This window comes from Thermobia domestica, chromosome 12 (genome assembly GCF_964235325.1).
Source record: "Thermobia domestica chromosome 12, izTheDome1.hap1.1, whole genome shotgun sequence".
NCBI classification, from domain to species: domain Eukaryota; kingdom Metazoa; phylum Arthropoda; class Insecta; order Zygentoma; family Lepismatidae; genus Thermobia; species Thermobia domestica.
This window is the reverse complement of record NC_137465.1, coordinates 112690729-112712519: the sequence shown is the minus strand read 5'-3', so window position 1 is coordinate 112712519 and position 21791 is coordinate 112690729. Positions and strand designations below refer to the sequence as shown.

At 34.4% G+C, this 21791-nt stretch overlaps 1 protein-coding gene and 1 long non-coding RNA gene across 2 annotated transcripts in view; one reads left to right on the top strand and one right to left on the bottom strand.

Moving 5' to 3' along the window:
- The window catches only part of LOC145666078 (limbic system-associated membrane protein-like), a 743072-nt gene that overhangs the window by 537495 nt on the left and 183786 nt on the right, over nucleotides 1–21791 (top strand). The window lies entirely within an intron of this gene.
- The window catches only part of LOC145665773 (uncharacterized), a 148557-nt gene that overhangs the window by 88896 nt on the left and 37870 nt on the right, over nucleotides 1–21791 (bottom strand). The window contains exon 2 of the long non-coding RNA XR_014127642.1: nucleotides 16601–16771. This is a non-coding gene — a long non-coding RNA (uncharacterized LOC145665773). The remainder of the gene's footprint in view (nucleotides 1–16600; nucleotides 16772–21791) is intronic.

Genomic DNA, 21791 nt, shown 5'->3' with positions numbered 1-21791 from the left:
CCAAGTTTGCACGAATGTTGAAATCAAGATAGACGCGTCGTAAATCTGTTGTATTTTGCTTGTGCGGTTGCGTTTTGCAGTGGGTTTACATGATGTGATTTACACCTTGGTTGGTTCTGCTTACCACTTGTGAAATCGTCCGATGTGAGGAGAAGTATGCTAATGATTATTTCCTGTGTGCAAAAGTGTTTTACGCGGGTATGCCTTCCTGTCACGCAGGGTACGAAAGAGCCTTGCTTGTTGTAAAAGGTGTGAATAATTTTTCAACTCCTTCAATTTCACTCAATCACGCACACGTTGATTTTACCATTCGCAGTGAGTCTTATCAATGTAATCGGTTGTAGAGTTTCAAAATATGCAATTTGCATCTATAAAGAAGAATTGATTTTAACATATGTAGGTCATTGTTTCGATACAATAGTTTGTCATTATTGTGCATTCAACTGAATATTCTTTAATGAGGAAATTATTCCAAACCAGACCCCTTATTATACGGTCTGAGAATTAAGGCAGAATCACGAGTATATACCTGCCATGTGCATGAACTTAAAAAGCATTATATTTATCGCGTTCATAAGGTATTTTCATCTCTTGTGGTGTAAACAATGTAATGTTTGTTAGTATAATGTTGTCAAAATTACAATATACTCGTGTAATTTAAAAACATCATAGATTTTCAAATATTGAAATGAACGAAAATTATTTAAGAGTGTCGAATACCTCGTGTGTACACCTTAGAACTTTAGTCCATTGATTTATATGACAAATACTTCTCTCTTTTTTTTTAAGTGAACCTGATTTTTAATGGTTTGATAATGTTGATTTCTTCTTCAAAATTGTTTAAATGTTCTTCTTGTGTGTGAACACTAAATTTGAATATGCTCTTATCTTACTATTTAATTACGAAAGGTAATTTAAGTAATTTTAAGTTTAAATGTAATGCAAATTCATTTCGAGAAAGTAGTGAAGTGGAGTTGATTTTAAGTTTTGCGTCCCTTTCAGCTATATGAAACTATATGAAACGAGGACCTAGTGATTAACGTGGTATCCGAACCACATGAGCTACTGCCAGGAATCGAACCTTGGTCTCCCAGGCGAAAGGCGCGTACGCTACCCGTTTAGCCATGAAGGAGCTCTCCGAGAAAGAAAACGACATTTGACTAAAACTGAAGAAATCAATAAAATCATGTAATTTAAATTTTAGTTTATGTTTTTTTCTTCTAAGTGTTATTCTAAATAACAGTAAGCTATTTTTCTTCCCTTTTTTGTAAAAATTTGAATAAACCTAAATCCGAATATACTCATGTCTAGATGTACAGCTACAGGTTTTAACTTCAAAATCAAGAGGACCTTGGTTTGAAGAAAAAGTTAAATCGTGACTTAGGTTTTTGAAAGCTTTTTACAATCTTACACAGGAAATGCCAGTGTAATACTTTTATCATGAGTCCTAGTCGACTTTCAAAATTTCCTTCCTAATTGTGTTGTTAAGATTTCCAGTGTATTATATCTTTACGGCTGTATCCATAAACATTTTAATATATTAGTAGTTTAAACTATACATTTTATGACTTTTTGTGTACTAGGCCTTTACTGACAATATACAAAAAATATAACATTCTACAGTTATTAAGCAAAATATTCATCTTAAACAATTACAAAACAGGGTAAATGTGCAATTCAGACCACAATGGAATCAAGTCCGATTACTAAAAAGAGTTAAAAAAAAGTACATAGATTGTGGATTATGTTCATGTACATAGGAAAGCTATCACTAATATTGTACGAGTTATTTACTATATCTGGACATGAATCCTGAAAGGGTTTTCAGATAGAAAAGTTGAAGATGAAATATGTTGTAAATAACCCCCAAAATCGACTTTGCTACCTTGTGAACGCGTTAAATATCCCATGGATGTATCATATTGTCCTGCAATGTATTCTGTAGTATGGTGTTCTAGTGTGTGTGTGTGTGTGTATCTTATATGATATTATTACTACTCTCATTTGTTAATGTAAAATTGATCATAAAGTATGAAACGTACAAATCCAAGCATATTAATTCATGCTTACGTACACTCATCTCCAAAATGATTGTCGCATATCTTAACTGCCTTCTTTTAAGAATATAATTTGATAATAATTTTGTAGGGTATTTTTAATACTGATACTATGTGTATAATCGGGAACTGTATATTTGTTGTAAATTTCATAGGAAAAGAATTATAAATACGAAAATTAGAATGACTGAAACAAAATGTTGTTAAATGGACAAGAAAGTTTTATTTTCGTTTTATTGTTCTTACTGCTACTGCTATTTTGACATAAAATTTGCCACATACATGTCTTTGCGATTATACTCATACTAACATTATAAGAAGTACCAGGCGAATTCATCATCAAATTATATTCCTACAACAACATATTTATAGACATGCGACAATAAATTTTGGACATGACTGTACATTGGTAAATTTGAATGGAGTACTTTAGTATGTACGTAACAATGTAACATATGTTGAAATGTAATTATTGTTTTACTTATTGATCAAATTGCAAAATTTTCTTGATTTGTTAGATTATATCTTTCATCAGGCTGAGGTCTTCAATAAAAAAGTTTCTACATAAGATTAATCAGAGTAAATCACATTTTTGCTCTTCCTCTAGACTTCCAAATTATGCTTTGCTAATCATCGTCATGTTTCATTCAATGTTTCTCTTTAGTCTCACCAAATACGATTAAAATTGCTGAACATAGAACCTGGCCGACTATGTAACGGGTCTTTCTTTCTTAAATTGCTAATGTTAATATTTTAGTGAAAAATAACTTTATAATAAATTTAATTCCTTATTGAATAACATAAAATAAACAAGTCCTCAGCTTGACTTTTTTTTGCATAAATATTCTTTTGTAGCCAAATACGTAGCACAAATTCTTTTCGTGCGAGTTGCGTTTTTTATTATTATTATTATTATTCCAGTGTTCTTCAAAGCTGCGAGTTGATTTCCGAAGTTACTTGGATACTAAAATTAAGTTTTAGGAATCTTAGTTTTCGAGAGCCAGAAATAATGGAGATGGAAAGTAATATGATTGGCCAGACATTACACTATTAATAGTCTGATAGACTTTTGTAGACGCTTACCCCAGAGATGCTCACTTCTTGAACTATGTTGCCCATTTGTTATCATAACACAAGCCATTTCTGAACCTTTAACATATATTATTCGATATATTATTGTTAATTGAAAAAAACAAAAGTAAAAAAAAATGTAAATTGTTTGTCATGATATAAGATATATCATGTCTAGTTATTTCAACAGACATTTTTTGAATGATCAATATTTCTCCATTCTGTTATGTATTATTCTGCAATTTCTAAAACCTTTCACAAAAGAAAATTGCTTATTTTTGTAGTATTCAGTTTGTGAAATGTCTGAAGAGACAGGTGCGTTTTACTTCAATGACAGCAAAAATGGCCACACTGGAATGTTGTTTTCTTTTCTCTAAACAAAAAGGATAACAGATCAAGAGAAAAATGACCTGATGCAGTAAAATCAATAATTTCAACGACAATCGAATATTGTTCTCACTTCTATCTCATTATTGTCAAAAATGCTATGCTGTTATGATTTCATTTCATCTTAAACGTAAGTAAATTTGAGACGAATTGATTTTTCTGATAAATATCTGATTCAATTTTGTTGATATTTTCTCCACACACACACACACACACACACACACATATATATATATATATATATATATATATATATATATATATATATATATATATATATACTACTGCCCATAATGACATGTTTCAGTGAATAAGTAAACTATGACAAATCATAAAACTAGAATGTTTCTCTATTGCGAAAACTATTCATCTTTCATTGATTTTAAGTAAATTTTGATTAGCAGTACATACTGCTTTTACTACAGCTATTCGTCCATCTTAATATTTACTTTCTCGTCTCTCAATTTAACTTTATTGACAGACGTTTTCTTACTCTTAACAGCAATTATATTATTTTTTGAAAAATTTGACTAGGTCCAAACAACAGTTTTAATAGTTCAAAAGTAAGAAATGAAAGACCTGCAAGGCATAATATTTCATGTGCCTACCAAACCTGCTAAAGTATACTAGTAGAGTTCTGTTAGGACAGGATGAATTTCATTGATAAAGTATATACTTTTGCGACAAATTTGCTAAGTCCAAACTTCCAATGTTTTGAATGTTCAAACGCCAAAAGTATCATTAAAAGGAACAGAATAGGGTGAAATTTATTCTACATTCAGCGATCTCATATGTAGCACAAAATTCAGCAATTCTAATTTATGTTTATGTTTTATTTTCTGCTGTTGAAATTTATATTTCTAGTGCAATACTAAATGATTATTTTGATTTTTTCCTTAATCATAAAAGTAAATGAAACAGGAGTAAAAAAGGTACTATGAAACATAATAAGAGCATGTGTTTATTATTATTATTATTATTATTATTATTATTATTATTATTATTATTATTATTATTACTTAAATTATGTATTTTTTAGTCTTGCTTCTTATTTTTTTACAATATGAGCCCTGGTCTGGCGATAAATCCACTCTGGCTATATTGTTGTATTCAAGAATGAATATTGAGTCGTGGCCGCTCAGTGGTTGAGCGTTCGCCTCTGGTGCATGGGGTCCTTCGTTCGATCCAAGCTCGCGCCAACTGAGCTTTGTGGTGGACAAACACTGTGTGCCTGGGTTTTCTCTGGGTTATTCCGTTTTCTCCCACTTTCTTCATTTCATCATTTCCTTCATATATTATCATCACCGTCTCCTTTAGCCTAGCCGGCGTAATCATGGGAAGTAAAACTGAAAGATTTCATTTCGCTTCATTTCAAGAATGATTATTACAACCAAAAGTTGTATTTGTTCCTCCTACTTGTTGTTTCAGTAGAAGAATAGGAGTTGAAATGAAATACGTATATTCTTTGGATCCTGAATTCATATATATAAATGTTTTCTCCTTATACTGTCGTTTTCGCTCTATGTTAATTAATATTAGAACCTTAAGTGGCAGTAGATTTCTACTCCATTCAATTGCAATATAAGGACAAAGTAGGAGATTACTACTTTGGATTTGACATTGCTGTTTACATGGATATATATTTCTTATGCCACATTTAGTTACAGAACTACATCCCACACGGACAATAAGACTGAACGTTAAATTTTGCTTAAAACAATTGATTTCTTGTTTCGACAAGATAATATGTCCATAACGTTGGTATTCCATGTTATATAGTTGCAATGCATCAGTTTTGTTAAATCTAACTTCCATGTTACACTATTGACATTTCTTTCCAAATAATGTATTTGAGGTGAGAGATTTGTAACTTCCTGTAGATAACACAATTTTTTTTTACATGAAGAGAGAGATTGTGCTGATGCAAGAATTTACGCGTTGGATTTATCATTGTAGTTTAGCGTATGGTGGTTTGAGTTGAATATATCCGCACAGAACATGTATATATGTACCGTATATACACAAAACACATATGAATTGATGCATGATCTTGGTATTCGAAACCCGCAGCCCCCAAAGCGTGGCCGTTTTGCTGCTGTCAAATAGCCATTTATCATTATAATCCCCTGAACAGCAACAGATGTCAACCAACCCTTGCCACCGTTGCACAGCACATGTCGTGTTCTATAATGTCACTTCGTCTGTCAGTAATTCACACACTGATTCTTTTTTCTCTTTTATTAATGGGTTTGTATGTGTTTGTGTCATTTCTTTTTAGCGTTGATGTTACTGCTGGTGCCAATCTCTCGCTTTTTCAAAAAACTTTCTTGTCTATAATCCGAAAGGTCAATGGTCATGTTTGACTAGGTTTTGTATTCAACTCATACTGACGAGTTTACTAGTAAATTTGTTTATACATGGCATTAAACTTACTGAAATATCTAATAAGCTGTCAGAAAGAGCACTACGTATAGTTTCACTTATAATTAGTAACTAAAGTAAAATTCAAAACTAAAATTGTATACTACTAATTTTATGTCATTATTAATATTTTGCCATTCTATGCCAGATCAGTTAACCAATTTCGTCATGTTATGTAATTTTTAGGGGTTGAGTTTCGCTTTCACGTACAATCTAAGTCTTCACGCATTTTGCGATTTCCACAGTGGCGATTCGTTAGGGAAAATTATCACGTGATTAGTTGTGTTTTTAGGTCTTGGCTAGAACTACCAGTAGCATCTATAGAAACGAGTATTCATTACCTACATAGACCTACTACCTTGTGTCTTCATACACATCCGGTATGGATCCTTTTGGATCAGGCACAAGAAACCAGGATTAGTTGAAGGTCCCACTCATATTTCTACACCATTAACAGACACCAAACGAGACAAATCGACGTAGTCGGAAGCTACCCGAGAGAAGTTATTACGCTCTCGTTATCCAAACTATATCAAAAACTACAAGAACAGGAAGCGATGCGGAGTGCCGTATGAAATCCTACCACATTCACTGTTGGCATGCAACAATCATATGCAGACTGTTGCTCGGCCAGTATTGTACTCATTTACTGTGACCAACTTCGATCGTAAGTTCAGCAAATAAAGCAGTCTTTAGATGGCAACGGACGGCGCATAATTATATTGTTATAAATGAATTAACTGGAGCAAAACCTACAATCAGTTGAACACAGAGTCACACTTCACAAAATATTGGAAAAAACTTCATCTTCTAAGTGGGCAAAAAAGTAAATTGCTCGAATACAGAATGACCGATCTTTGCATACAGATAAAAAGAAAGCAGCAGTGTTCATCATTCATCTCTAGTCAGTTTTCACCTTTCTTCCCTGCGTTCACCGCTGCAGCCCCAGAGCTTCCGAAAACACAATAAAACAATTACTTCAGCATTCCATCCATCACACTTTAGACAACAATAATCCTGTAACTCAGGAAATATACATTTGTATTCCTAACTTGTAACTATAATTGAAAGGTATATGAAGTATGTATGCTTCTGAAACCGAACAAATCACCGCATTAAGTACAATCATATCGTCCAATTCAACTAACTTTCATCCTGGGTAATGTTTGAAAATTTCTAGTTGTACTTTTAGATAATTATATCACTGATGTCAACTACAGTCATTACAACATAAATGATCAATTACTTCGCCTAACCACCATTCTTACCAATCATTCTAATTAATCTCTTCTGTCTTGCCTCCTATTGATAAAGCTGGAAACGCATTCGACTGGATTTGGTACTACGGATTATTTTATATACTTCTTAAATTGGATCTCTCTCTTTCGTATCTCCAAGTCATATATTCTTTCATACTTAATCGTATTGTTTATGCCAGTGTAGAAAACACCTTACCACATCCAGTCCCCCACCTACACACACACAGGAGTCCCGCGAGACTCTAGCTTATCGTCTCTTCTATACACTTTATATGCTCCGGATTTACCATCTCCAGCTTCACATACTTATTTATTCCAATATGCTAGCGGTACAGCCTTTCTAACATTACAAAACAATACAACAGATTAACTCATATTTGTAGGCCACTATATAGCATTTCTCCAATGGTGTACATAGGCCAGTCATTAAAGAGTCGAATAAGGAAAAAATGTTGGAAACCTGGAACAAATTTTATTTTCTTAATAAAAATGTCAATAATAACACTAATTTTGCATCCCTCTACCACCCTGGATTTGATCGCCATCATGGAAAAATGACGCCAAAAATTAGTTTACTGTAAATATCTTGCACGGAATGCATTTTAGAGCAAAACATGTTATTAAAAAAAATACATTAAACTCTCTACAAGAAAGGTTCTCTTCATTTTTTCTGTAGGATGCACCGTTTAGATGTTATAGGCGTGGTTAATTACAAGTTTCATTTTCAACATAACTTTGTAGCAGAATCTTAACGAAAATTTTCTGATATTATTTTGTTTTAGTGATTTTTTTATCAGATATAAATTTATACATTTTCATTCATTGCAAATGTAACTGAGAACAAATAATCAGATTTATTGAATCATCTATGTTCAAGATGTCGTCAGCTGAAAAATGTTTTATCTGTGAAAGACATCTCAGCGGTGGTCTTATGTGTTTAGTAAAAGAAAAGGGACTGAAAATCTTAGTAGATTGCAGTATTAAAGTGAAAGATGAAAAGGAATGCAACTTAAGGGACTGAAAAGCGTTACGGTTCATAAAAAGTTTAGAAAAGTTTACTCAAAAGTAAGAAGTAGCTTTGATTTCCTACGTACTTCATTACCTATGCCAACAATCCTTAGGTCAGAAGTACTAAGATTTAGTTTTCAGGAAGGCTGCCTATATTGTGGGTAATGTGTACATCAGATGAGCTTTTAAAGAGAGGAAGTAAAAAACTTGTGTGAGCTTGAGAGTATACATAGCGTCGAAACCATTTAGGTTAAAAATTCTATTGTGGAAGCAGCCGAGAGAAGAAATGACTACTGGAGCAAAGAAGTTCGCATTAGGATTGGCAATGTTCATTATTTAACTGCTACTGAAGCGAGATGCCATTCCTCATACATGAAAAAGTATTACAAGATTTCTTCTGGAATGAAACATGGTCGTCCGAAAGATAATGTTGTTTCTATCTGTTGTTGTTTTAAACTAATTTTGGGGCCATTTTTCCAACATGACGGTCAAACCCGGGGTAGTAGAGAGGTGCAAAATTAGTATGTTGTTATTGACACTTTTACTAAGAAAATAAAATTAGTTGCAGCTTTCCAACATTTTTCCTTATTCCACCCTAAATCAGTCCTTATTGACTGGCCTAGTAATCAATGGTGGCTGTTAGTTAACGAAGACAAAATCAAACACTACTTATTCTGGAAAGTTCAGCATAATCCGAATTTAATGGACATAAGAGTAGGCGATCACCTTCTTCACCGTTCTAAAACTATCACATCCTTAGGTATGATCTTCCGCGATAAGCTCCAATGGACACCCCAGCTTCAGAAACTTGTTACGAAGGCTATACACGGACTTTTTTTTTACCGTTTTGTTACAAACTACGGATTAAAAACTGTAAATTACTGCTTAACACCTACAAACCATTCGTAAGAAGTGTCCTAACTTTTGATCACCTAGCTTGGTATTGAGCCCCATAGAACCTCTACAATAGACTTGAGATTTTAGAACGACACGCCATATAGCTTAGCATATAGGAACAAACTCCCATGCCATAATACTGAACACATGATAAAATAGGTTTACCTCTGCTGATTCACCATATCGCGCACTTGCGTCAAAAGTTTATAGTCAATAATTTTAAGGATCGTAAGGATATCTTTCTTGATACAATATTTACAAATTTATAGGAAGAATTCCCATGTAAAACCGTTACACACTATTCAACGTCTTGCTTTCAATATGTAATCGACTTGCGCTATTTCAATATATAATCATCATGCCACATTCTTCCGTCTCCTCAATAAGCACAAGTATGACTAAATTTTTCCTCCCTAACACTGTCTCTCTACACCACTAAAAGGGCTACCACCATGTCTCTCATCAGTTCTGAGACACCCCGGAACAAGATTAATATGCATTTGTTTGTTGTAACATCTCTATACTAGTGTATGTTGTGGCATCAAAGACACCTTAGTCATCACTACCCATCCGTCGTCGTTTTCTGTGGTGTTTTCAACAATGCCACTCGTACATTCCGCAATATTTTTCTGCATTACTTTTCTTATTTTTTGTTCTGGTTTTGCACCTACGTTATTGTTCTATATATGCACCCTTGTTTACTAGCTAAATATTATTGTTATAATCCTTGTTTAATATTTTGGTTTTGTTAATGCCTAAAATAAATATTTCTTTCACAGTTCCTTGGCCACCTATGACTTTAATAAACAGTAATTGATGATCCGCAACCCCAGGTCAAGAAGGAGGGTGAAACCTTCTAGTGGCAGATTATATAGACTTATTGTTTTCCCGATTGCCTTACAACAAAGAATGCTCTTCTATTAAATAATACCCTTCAATTTCGAATACAGATATAAATGATCGCTTCCAGTCACTTACCTAAAAATAGCATTACTGTCACATATAAACTACATTTATCCTGGAGTTGAAACTTGAGATGTTCAGGTTGAATCTAACATTACTATTAATATTGCTATTTCGATAAAGTTCTATAAACTACATATCTATAAAGGGTTATGTATTAGCACAATTCATCATAAACGCAACTTTTAATAAGTCTTGTTCAAATATCAGTAGACTAAGCACGGTTCACTGTAAAAGGAACTTTTAGCAAGGTTTGTTCAAATAGCAGTAGATTAAGTATAATTCACTATAAACGGAACTTTTAGCAAGATTTGCACAACTAGCAATGGAGAAAACACAATTTAACATAAATGGAGCTTTAACAAGGTTTGTTCAAACAGCATGAAACCAAGCACAACTAACCATAAATGGAACTTTTACTAATATTTGTTCAAATAGCTGTAGGCCTATACCAAGCACAATTAATCATGAACGGAACGGCAATATTTGTTCAAATAACAGTAGACCAAGAATAATAACGAAATAGAATTTATTCATAAAATACAGTATTTTATGAGATTATATCATTAAACTTTCATTGAAATTTGTACCCAAAGGAGAATTAATACTATGTCACATAAACATTTTTATCCCCGTGTGAGGAGCAGGCATTTCAGGTAGTTTGCTATACAGACTACAAATGTTGTAACAAACAAACGTTAAGTTATAAATTAAATACAAAGTAACTACTAAATAAAACTAGTAAGAGCAAAGATGGTAAAAAAAAAGAAAACAACACTGCACTACAAAGGTATGTACAAGTGTGGCTAGGAATTAATATAAATTGGTGAGAATTATTACTATTATTGTTATTGAAGCTTTCATTATTCACTGATTGATATGAAACCGTAGAAGGGGACAGACAAGTGAGCAATAAGGATGGGAAGGGGGCATGAAGTATGCAGGGTTCACGAAGACTGGTACCAGGTAAACGAGGTTGGGAACCACTGCTATAGTTACTTGTAATACATTTCTGCACCAAACAATGGTAACATTATTTGAATTAATCTCAATTTTTTTTCACCTTTTCCTGTTCCTTGCCCCATCATAACTAAAATGTACTAACTTTCCAAATCTAGAATCCTCCGTAAAATAAAGTATTCTTGTTTCTCATGATGATTTATGGACTTATAAACATCACGCTTTCCTGAACATAACGATGTTTGAGATATTTAAGAAATGTACAAGACAAGCATACTTAACAACGGTCCTTAAATTTTCTGAGAATTATAATCTTGTACTAGGGTAATAAAATGACTTGAATTTATGGGGTTGAAATGTCAAAAATGTAAACCATGTTCCATCTCTCAACCAAAAACACACAATAACTATCTGCGTAGGTTATAATATTTCCTTCCCATCTTATCATGCAAACAACATTACAGACAATTGACAGACATTTTGTATTCAGTCCATAAAGGGAAAAGACACTTTCAATTCATAGGCAAACATCGAGTACGTACAAGAGTAGATTTATTTTGTAGACAAAAGGAGAAGGTTTAAGCCAACCGAGAAAACCGGGCTTTTTCCAGAAAAAAGCCCTCTTCTTTCATTTCCCGCCCATTTTCCTACCCGTTATTTTATTATTCGGATGACGTAAGTGACACTAGCGCCACCAGAGGACGAATGGTAGGAAACATCGGATGTAAGGGAGGGGCGGTGGTCTAGGGTAGTGTCGTGTGCAGTAGCATCACAGTGCCTCGTTTTGGCTGGTCTTGTGAGATAGGAACTTCAAGAGCTCAGTGCCAAGAGTACGAGTTTCGCATGTTAATCGCGCGACGAGCACAGCTTTTCTCTCATGGCAGTATCTATCTCTCTTCGTCTCTTTCTTTTATATGAAGTACGTTAAAACCCCGGCAACAATTACAATTAACCACGTCCAGAAACAAATGAAATCCTACACGCGTCGAATAAGAAGTGGGGCCGAGACTAATGAGACGACAACGGGATGGGAGAAAGGTGGTCTGAGAGAGATGTCGCCCGTGAGTGAGGGAACAAATGCGCGCAGTTTTCTTTCTTTCCATGTCGAATACGAATAAAATATATATTTTTTCCTTTACCAGGCGTTAAGAAAATGGAATATGGTGACTATTTTCTCTTTTCTAAATCCCTCTAACGTTCACATAGTCATCCTAGGAAAGGCATATATATATATATATATATATATATATATATATATATATATATATATATATATATATATATATATATATATATACATATATATTAAAATCCGGAAATTTAGTATTCTTCATTCCTTTTACATCTAGGTTGAAAAATTTAATCAGCAGTAGTTTCCATAGTGAGAACAAAAAAGAATCACTACGGTAACTTCAAAATGTCCTAATTTTCTTGACGAGTTTTTTCTGTCTACCTTTTTCGTCTGAATCTTTTCATATTCTTTGTCTTCCGTTGGCACTTTTTTGTTAACTTTATTACACTCTTGGAACCAAACAAAAAAGATCTCTTTTTTTACTTTCTACAAAAAAAAATTTTTTTTCATGGTAACCCAATGTTACAACTTACGTGACTGGAATAATAATTAAGATATAAAGAAAGAATTTTAAATTGCATCGTAACAACTGTGTACTTAGTTTGCGTATTGGCAACCAACCTGCCTGTAGAGAATGTACATGTAGAATTCTAACACATTATTTATAATCTACAAACGATAAAAGTTTAGGTTTCAAATATTCAGCGTTGGGACGAAGTACGGTAATATAATTTGTTCTGGATTGTTCACCTTCCAACAAAATACAAGATACAGTAGCAACAAGAAGTATTTTGACACAAACATGTTCATGAGAATATAAACGTAACTAAACAAAATGATTCATAATTGTAGTGCCATTTGACTAACAGCACTAAATACGCTATTATCACAAAATAAGGAATATTTTCTTCCGTAACTGACAAAATCACAGGCATTTGTATATAACTGCTGTCTTTTGACAAATGTCACTGTATAACCTATATAATGAAAAGGGTTTTGGAGCTTGACTTGGTCCTGAACAACTTATCTAAACAATGTGAATAACTGCAAGTGATAATTAATACTTGAATGCGTAACCTCTTGCCTTAATTACTGCATGGAGTCATACAGTGTGATGGCATGTAGTCTACGAGAACACCTAAGAAGCTCAACGGTATTTGCCCCATTCTTCGATCAAACAGTGCAGTAATGGATTCCAGCTGGAAAATTTTCGTAGCCTTAGTCTTCGACCTACTTTTTCCCACAGAGGCTTGGTCGGATTTAGGTCTAGGCTTTGACTTGGCCATAAGCATCCTCGCCTAACTGTTTTCGAAAAGGTTTCTGACATGAGCATAGGTAATTGTCCTGCAGAAAACTCCAGTTTCGTCCCATTTCATCTTTAACATGGGCCAAAGCATGCGTTTCCAGAATGTCTCAATATTGGAAATAATCCATAGTTCTTTCAACAAGCACCACCGGACCAACGTCAAAAAGGGAAGAAGCATACCCACATCATGACGTGCCAGGCGCCATGCTCAACAGTGGGTACTTAGTGCCGAACATCGTTTTCTGCATTGATTGGTCGTCGAACATAATTAATCCCACCGGAAGAAAATATTATGAACTTACTTTCATCACTTCTGAGCACACGCGACCACTGTTCAGCTGGCCAGTCCTTATGCACTTTGGGTGATAAACTACAGTGTCAAAATATTTTTTGACCAACCAAAGTGAAGCTTTTAGTTTTGTACTCACCACTGTTTGCCGATTCCTGACACATGTGATTATACATCAAAATACTTAATTGTCGCTAATGTAAGTCTTCGCGGAAGTGGTAAACTTAGCAGAAACGCCTGATATCTGTTTGAACAAAATGGAAAGAACTATAATTTTTCAATACTATTGGTTTAAAAAAAAAAAAAAAAAAAAAAAAAAAGGTGGCGAAAGATGAGACATATGCCAATCTATAAATTTCATTGAGCTAAACAAGATGACATGAACGAGTGTGAACCTTTAAGCGTTAAGATGTTGACAAAAATGAGGAGAAACAATTACTTTGTAATCGGAAAAATTGAGGCTGTATGAAAATAGCACCAACTATTAAAATGAAACTCTTTCTCTTCCTTATAATACCTTTGAAACCATTTGGTTCATGAAATGGTGCTTAAAATTTTCATTAACTTTTAATTTTTAATTTCTGTCCAAATATTATCAGTCAATAGGCCATATCAAGTTGAATAAAATAACGTGGATAAATTTTTACGTGTAGTTATCAAGAAAATTTACAAAAAAATAAAGAACTTTCTCAGTGCTAAAAAGGAATATTAAACTATAATGGAATAGTTTATTTTCTCCCAACACCTAACGTTAGAACCCACTATTCATTATATGAATAAGTTAAATGGTTAGTACCCTTACTTCACAACCGTAAGGTCCTGGATTCAAATTACATAGATAGCTAGATTGAGAAAAATCCAGTATCCGGTCAGCTGTACGTTGTACAAATATACGGAATCCATATGTTTACTATGGAAATCTAGACAGTGCATACATTATTCATATGCTACATAAGTACTGTCTTTCTCCCTCTTAGATGTTACTTCGTTCAGCTGCAGGGTGTCTGACATCTAACAGTCTACTGTATATTACATTCGTTTACGTATGTTGGGGGGCGCGGTGGCTCAGTGGTAGAGCGTTCACCTCTGGTGCTTGGGGTCCCGGGTTCGATCCCAGCCCCCGCCAAGTGAACTTTGTGGTGGACAAACACCGTGCTCGTGGGTTTTCTCGGGGTTCTCCCGTTTCCTTCCACTTTCTTCATTTCACTCATCTCTCATATCACCGTCTCCTTTAGCCTAACCGGCATAACTGTGGGACGTAAAACTTAAAGATATCATTTCATTTCCTTTCGTTTACGTATGTTAAATACGTCAGCTATATGTTATATACATCCTCTGTATATGAGATCCTCGCTGCCTATATACAGTCATATGGAAAGTACGTATAGATTTAACATGTAAACGGAAAGCATTATAAAACATACGTTTTCAGTTGTACCTTTGGATGTTATATATAGTCGTACTTTAAGTGCAAAAACTACATTATTTACGCATGCAACCTACGTTTCTACGTACGCCACATACGTTCCTTCCCTCTGTGTATACTGACTTAATCCATTTTTAGTCCTAGTGGATACATTCTGTGATAGTATCCTTAAATATAAGTTCTAACTGCCATGTTTCAAAAATGTCTTCGCATATCTCACTATAAAGTATCACCAATTTAATATACTTTGAAAACTACATCTGGAAATAGATAAATACAAGTGTTGTAATATAAATATTACTCATTACACTAATTTTTGATATAGCAAAAGCCTTTAAACTTTTATTGCCCAAAGTAAAAAGAAGAAATTCATTCACGTATGATTTAATGCCCTTTATTGATGTAGTGGTTTACTTTTAGGAATTTAATTCTAAAAACAAATAAAACCAACTACCATATCATTTTTTCTGAAAAGCGAAAGCTTTGCTTTGGAAACCTTTTACTACAATTGTTTGCCTTTAATAAATGTTGATGCTAGAACAAATATTTTCCAATGAACTTCTGTTGTAGATCCTCTCAATATTGATTCTTTCTGGTTCTTTTCTTCTCTGAATCATTTCTACTAGCTTTATTATTGTCTTTTACTATTGCTTATGAAAGATGTAATAGTCCTTTGTTTTGAAGTAAAAAAAAAACTATTGAAGAAGAAAAATAGAAATAAAGCTGAACATTATCTACTTCTTTACAAAATAACAATAGGAAAGGAATAAAAAAGTAAAGTTTACTCTTATCTTCAAACAAGTAAAGAACTCTCACTATAATTCAAATACAATGAAATTCATATATGTATATATACACTGAGTGTGCACTGAATTGCGATCACCCCTCCACACAAGAAAGTATGCTCAGCAGCCGAGCTTTACACGACCATCTCAACTAATAGCATTACAGAGAAAGAACACGCTCAAGGCTATATGTTCGCAGAAAGCACACTGGTACAATGGAATGTTGGTAGGATTTATCCGTATTATAATAGGGCATGATTGTGGGTACCGGGGCAATAGGTGAGTCAGCCGGTGTATACTACACAGACAGCAATACTTATGGTACGTGACCGTTCCTGTGTACAAGAAGTGGGAAGAGAAATCTCTCACGGTCTCTAACAGACGTAATTGCAGGGGCGTACAGAAGTTCCAAACGTGAGAGGAGCGTCGCGTCAAACAGATTGTGACAGCAAATGAACCATCACTGTCCGGGAATTATGTGACCAAAACAATGGTGGATGCACAACACCCATATCCCACGCAACTATACGGGGTACAGTCGCACGAATGTAGTTCCACAGCAAACGACACACTTGTTTCCCAGTCTTAAAGACTCTTATCGCCAACTTTGTCGCGCTCGGCCACAGGAACACGCTAATTAGACTATAGATGATTGAAAAATGTATGTTGGTCCGATAAATAACGATTTGTGCTACTCACCTCAGACGGGCGTCTACATGTGTAGCGACGACAACACGAAGCTTTGAATTCCTCGTGCATGGTGCGTACTGTACAGGCAGGTGGGGGCGGCTGCATGGTTTAGGATGCTTCTGTTGGCATAGAGTGAGACCGTTGCTGTGTATGGACAGCAGCGAGACATCCGTTTTGTACCTGCAAGTATTAGAGAATCACGTACAACCATACAATACAACATCCACACGAAAACTGCATTTTCCAGGACGACAATGCATTGTTCGAACAAGTCATGACGGTACTTCAGCGTTTCCCAACCTTTTTCAACTTGCGGCACACTACGGGTATAACTTGAATTCTCGCGGCACACTCATAGGTATTATTATTATTATTATTATTATTATTATTATTATTATTATTATTATTATTATTATTATTTGTAAATAGAAAATACCGTCGTATTTGTTTTCTTTCATTACTGACCTCCTTCTCACAAAGAAGAAAGCTTGATCACTGGTTTTCCTCCGTCGTAAATCATTATACTTACTTTTCATTCAAATTAAAAAATAGAAAACAATTCCAATGAAATATAAAACTCAGTCTTTTAAAAAATACACTTTCTTTTTCGAAGAATGTATCCAACCTTTCACAAGGAAGATAACTAAATTACGAGCGAACAAACAAATCTCTTGTACTTTTAAAACAGAATTGCGGTAATTTGTATGAGTGTTTGCTTTGTCGAAAGAATAGAATGAGTTTATAAAATTTCAAATTACGAAATAATCTGTAACAATAAAGAAACAATAATGGTCATAACAATGATAATTAATACTTTTTTCAACATTAAAAATGAACAGATAAGTAACACAGTGTGAAACTTATAATTTATTAACATGGTTAATATAAGTCACAATTTTAAATATTAATAAAATTCTGTTTTCGAAATACAATCTATGTAGTAGTAATGTATGTACAATAATATATTACAATTACAGTATTTTTTCATTGTAGAGGTTCACAGTAATGTGAAATTTAAATAAACATATTTCCTGTCTTGCAATTAGGTTTCTATATAATTAATAATTTTGTTTTCATTTCCTCGCGGCACACCAGCGGCCCATTCGCGGCACACCAGTGTGCCGCGGCACACCGGTTGGGAAACGCTGCGGTACTTGCTTGGCTTCAAGGGGGTTGCCACGTTAGAAGAACTTGTAGCTGTCATAAAAAAAATATTGAAACCCTACGATATTTCACGATGTACACATAGTCTTGAAAGGGTCATAAAACATTTTTTCCATCTTGCAAGGAGTCGAACAGTGTGCAACTTTCTGGGACGTCTTGCTTGCTACCTGCTGTCGCCCTCCCGCTGACATAAAGAAAAAAACAGTCTCACCACTTCCGAAACACCGGATTCTTTTGAACAGGGAAGGTGCGCCAAAATACACGTTTTCAATGAGAAGGTCCGCTGTTTGTGCACTAGAAAGCAGTGCTGCGTAGGTGGAAATACCTTTCTTGCTTTCAAGAAGTTGTAATATGTACGCAGTAAATAGAAAGATCGGGTTGCAAGTTTTTCTTTTTTTGTGACAGCTACAAGATTCATTTAACGTGGCAATGTGGCCTTAAGGAACATTCCACGGGGCTGCAGTGTATGACTTGGCCCCTTAAGTAACCGGATTTTAATTCTGTAGAACATTTGTGAAATGTTGTCGAACGAGTTCCTCACACCACGACTTCTGCACCAACATTTGTGCGCTCATTATGAGATACCGTCAGGAATATATGGTACGTATCAGATCCCCGTGGAAACCTATCAGCATCTACCAGAACCCAAGCCATGCCGCGTCCAGGTCGCCCTCTGAGGAAAAGGTGACCAAAAAAGTATTAAGTAGGTGGTCGCAATTCACTAAACATTCAGCGTCTGTATACAGGGTGTTTCAAAACAACACCGATAACGTTTAGGAGATGATTCCTAACCCCAGATAAGACAAACCGTATAGACCAACCCGGGTGCACAAGTACTTCCTTTTAGACTTATAGGCTGCCGAAAAAAATAACATGAACTTTAAAGGTCCATAGCTCTAAAATTATGGGACCTACCGTAATTGGGTCAAGACTTCACTTAGGAACTAGTATGTGCGCTATCCAAGTATCCATATTTCAGAGTGCTGCAGTACTTCGCAACAATTTTTATAGAGGTGAGTATTTCAAAGTATATGCCGGTAAGAAAACTCCCTCTATAAAAATTGTTGCGTGAGTTCGTTAGGATTCTGAAACACGCATTTTTGGATAGCGCACATATATGATAGTTACCATTTATATATATACATTATTCTGACATTAAGAGATTATATTGACGAAAGTTATCTAAAATTCTTCCAGCTTTGCTTCTTCTAACTTAGAAGTTTGTTCAGATAAGTTTGAATTCCAAATTTCCCCGTAAAATTTAAGATTGTATTTAACACAATTTCATTGTAGGTATTATATTTACTATCCTTACGGTTGTGCGCTCCTTTTTGAAGTCAAATAAGAAATATAGAATAAGACTTGTGTGTTTTTTTATCATTTATAAGAAATGGAAAAAAAAGAGCTACGAAAGTTATGGTGGGGACAACTTCGGATGAAAAATACTAATGGTGCACTCGTGCCTATGCAGAACACGCAATGGTCGCCTGCCAAAGTCAGACCATATGAGAATTAAAATCACGTGCATGGTTGACAGAAAAGGCCAACCAAAGGAAGCTGTGCGTGCGAGTGTGCTAACAAAAGACTGTCGAAAACAACTTTCTTTCCCCCCTTTTTTTATTAGGTCCCTTCAACTTTTCTGAGATGTTCGACCTTTGCCTTTAGCATAGAACACTTTGGGAGACTCCGGTGAACGAGGAAAGAAAATTCAATTCAGTCAATAATTTACTTCGGTCTCTGAATATTGAAATTACTTTTTACTATTTTTGTTTAAAAATAATTATTACAAGTTACATGGTGCTTTTACACGTCGCGTATCAGAAATCTTCCACCAATTTCAAGTAAAATTGTTTGTATCAGTAACTAGAGTTTGCTTATTCAGTTGCATTCTCTTCATTTTTTTCTTATATCTTATTGATTCTTCAAGGAACATATTTTTCATGGGAACATGCTTCGGTTTGGTTTATCAGATAGAGTAATCATGAGGACAAAAGTCCGTTTTTCCATGACAGTATCTTTTGACTGAACTATGCCCAAGAGAGAATGTCTTTCTTATAATCGATTGGAGATTACATATTTTGTACCTATTGCATCGATCCCAAATTTTCCTAGGCATATTTTGTACTCTATGTTAAGCCATTTCTACAGATTGTCTCCTATTTATTTAAAATATTTCTAAATACCAACAGCCGTTGCATTTAATATTCTACAAGGTTGTAACGGAACAACGAAAAAAAACAAATGGAGATGTACAGCATGGCACGGTAATATACTGACAAATTGAAGAAGATGATAATGGGACAGGAAATTAAATAAGAAAGGTCTCATGAAAGCGAATCAAAAGCTACACAATTTTACCGTAAACGGCGTTTAGGAACAGGCGAAGGTGCTCAAACAATGAAAAATATATCACGTAGGTGGAAAGATATGTTAGATCAAAATATTACACAGACAGTTGGGCCTGAAGATTGCAATGACATTTCAATGGTAGCTGTGCGATCAACGAAATACGGTTCCAATGTGCTTGGATCCCCATTGTGTAGTGGTCACTCTGTGACACTTTATACAATACAATTAGAGTCCTACGTTTTTCTAGTTGATACACATATTCACAATGTTTAAAATAGACAAACGTGTCAGCACATAAGCTCCAACACTTGTATTTTCTTTGTTCTGAGCGCGAATTCTGTCATCTCTTAATCCAATTGACTTTTGAACTGATCCGCGAAGCTCACCTTTCAGTAGTTTACCAGCTCCTGCTGCAATGCCAGTAGTAAATACTAAGTATCGTGTGCCGTATCCAAAGTGGTTTAATCCCCATTAGAAAGATATAGTGTAAAATTAAATATTGAACATATTAAGACGCTATACAAACATCTGAAATGACATGATTTTGGGAGCTTAAAACCCTTGATGAAATTCTGAGTACGCCACTACTAAGCCTATATTGCACAATTTAATTCAATAAAATAAGTAAAAGGTGTACCAATTGTGATAGACCAAATTGGTCTGTGGTCGTTGTAGGAGGTGAAGTGTCACAAAGTTTTGACTTCAGGATGAAAAGAAGGACGACGTAGTCAGCATCACATTCAAGTTATCCTTACCCTCTAGGTTACTTCATTTAATTCAATATGGGTAAACCTTTGAGCCACTTTGAAATGAAGGTGAAAGTGAAATAATTTCCGCTAGTACCGAGAACCGAACACAAGTCGAAATGAAGCTATACAGATGACTTACCAACTACGTCACCAACAGGCTCTATTATACGGTTTCATGTTCTAGTAAAAATTAAGAGAAAGCGTTTTCAAATCCTACATAATTACAGTATTTGGAGTATAAAATCTCTTTTAGGGCACTCAGGCAAGAAAATGTACATTCTACAGTTTAATGAAAATCTGAAGTACATCTAACGATAGGAACAGATTTTATCGGTGCTTGAACGTAAAGGAGATAATAATAATAATAATAATAATAATAATAATAATAATAATAATAATAATAATAATAATAATAATAATAATAATAATAATAATAATAATAATAATAATAATGCAAACACGGAAGCCTGCGCCTAAAGTTGGGAACACTCTTTCATTCTTAAGTACTGATATAATCTGTATCTATCGTTATATGTGCTTCAGATGTTTCAGAAATTGTATTACCTCTGATAAGATGTAATATGATTTCCATTTTAATAATCGGAAACAGCTACATCTTCAGTGAAAACGTATCTCATTTTTTTACAGCGATGAAACGAATATAAATTTGATATTCCAATCATATTTATGTAATACCGTTTTCCGCTATTTTATTTCGTTATATGGTGTGGTTAGAACATTTTTCTATATGAATAGACACAAGAGACGGGGGGAGAGGAGATACTGACAGCCTGGAAAAGCTGTGCCATAGGAAGAAATAGAAAAGGAGAGAGAAAAATTTATGTTTTCTTTAGATTTTGAAGGAGGGAGGAGGACATCTTGCACGAAGTAGTGATAAAAGAAAAAAGAAAGAAACAGCAGCATCGACAGCAGTCATG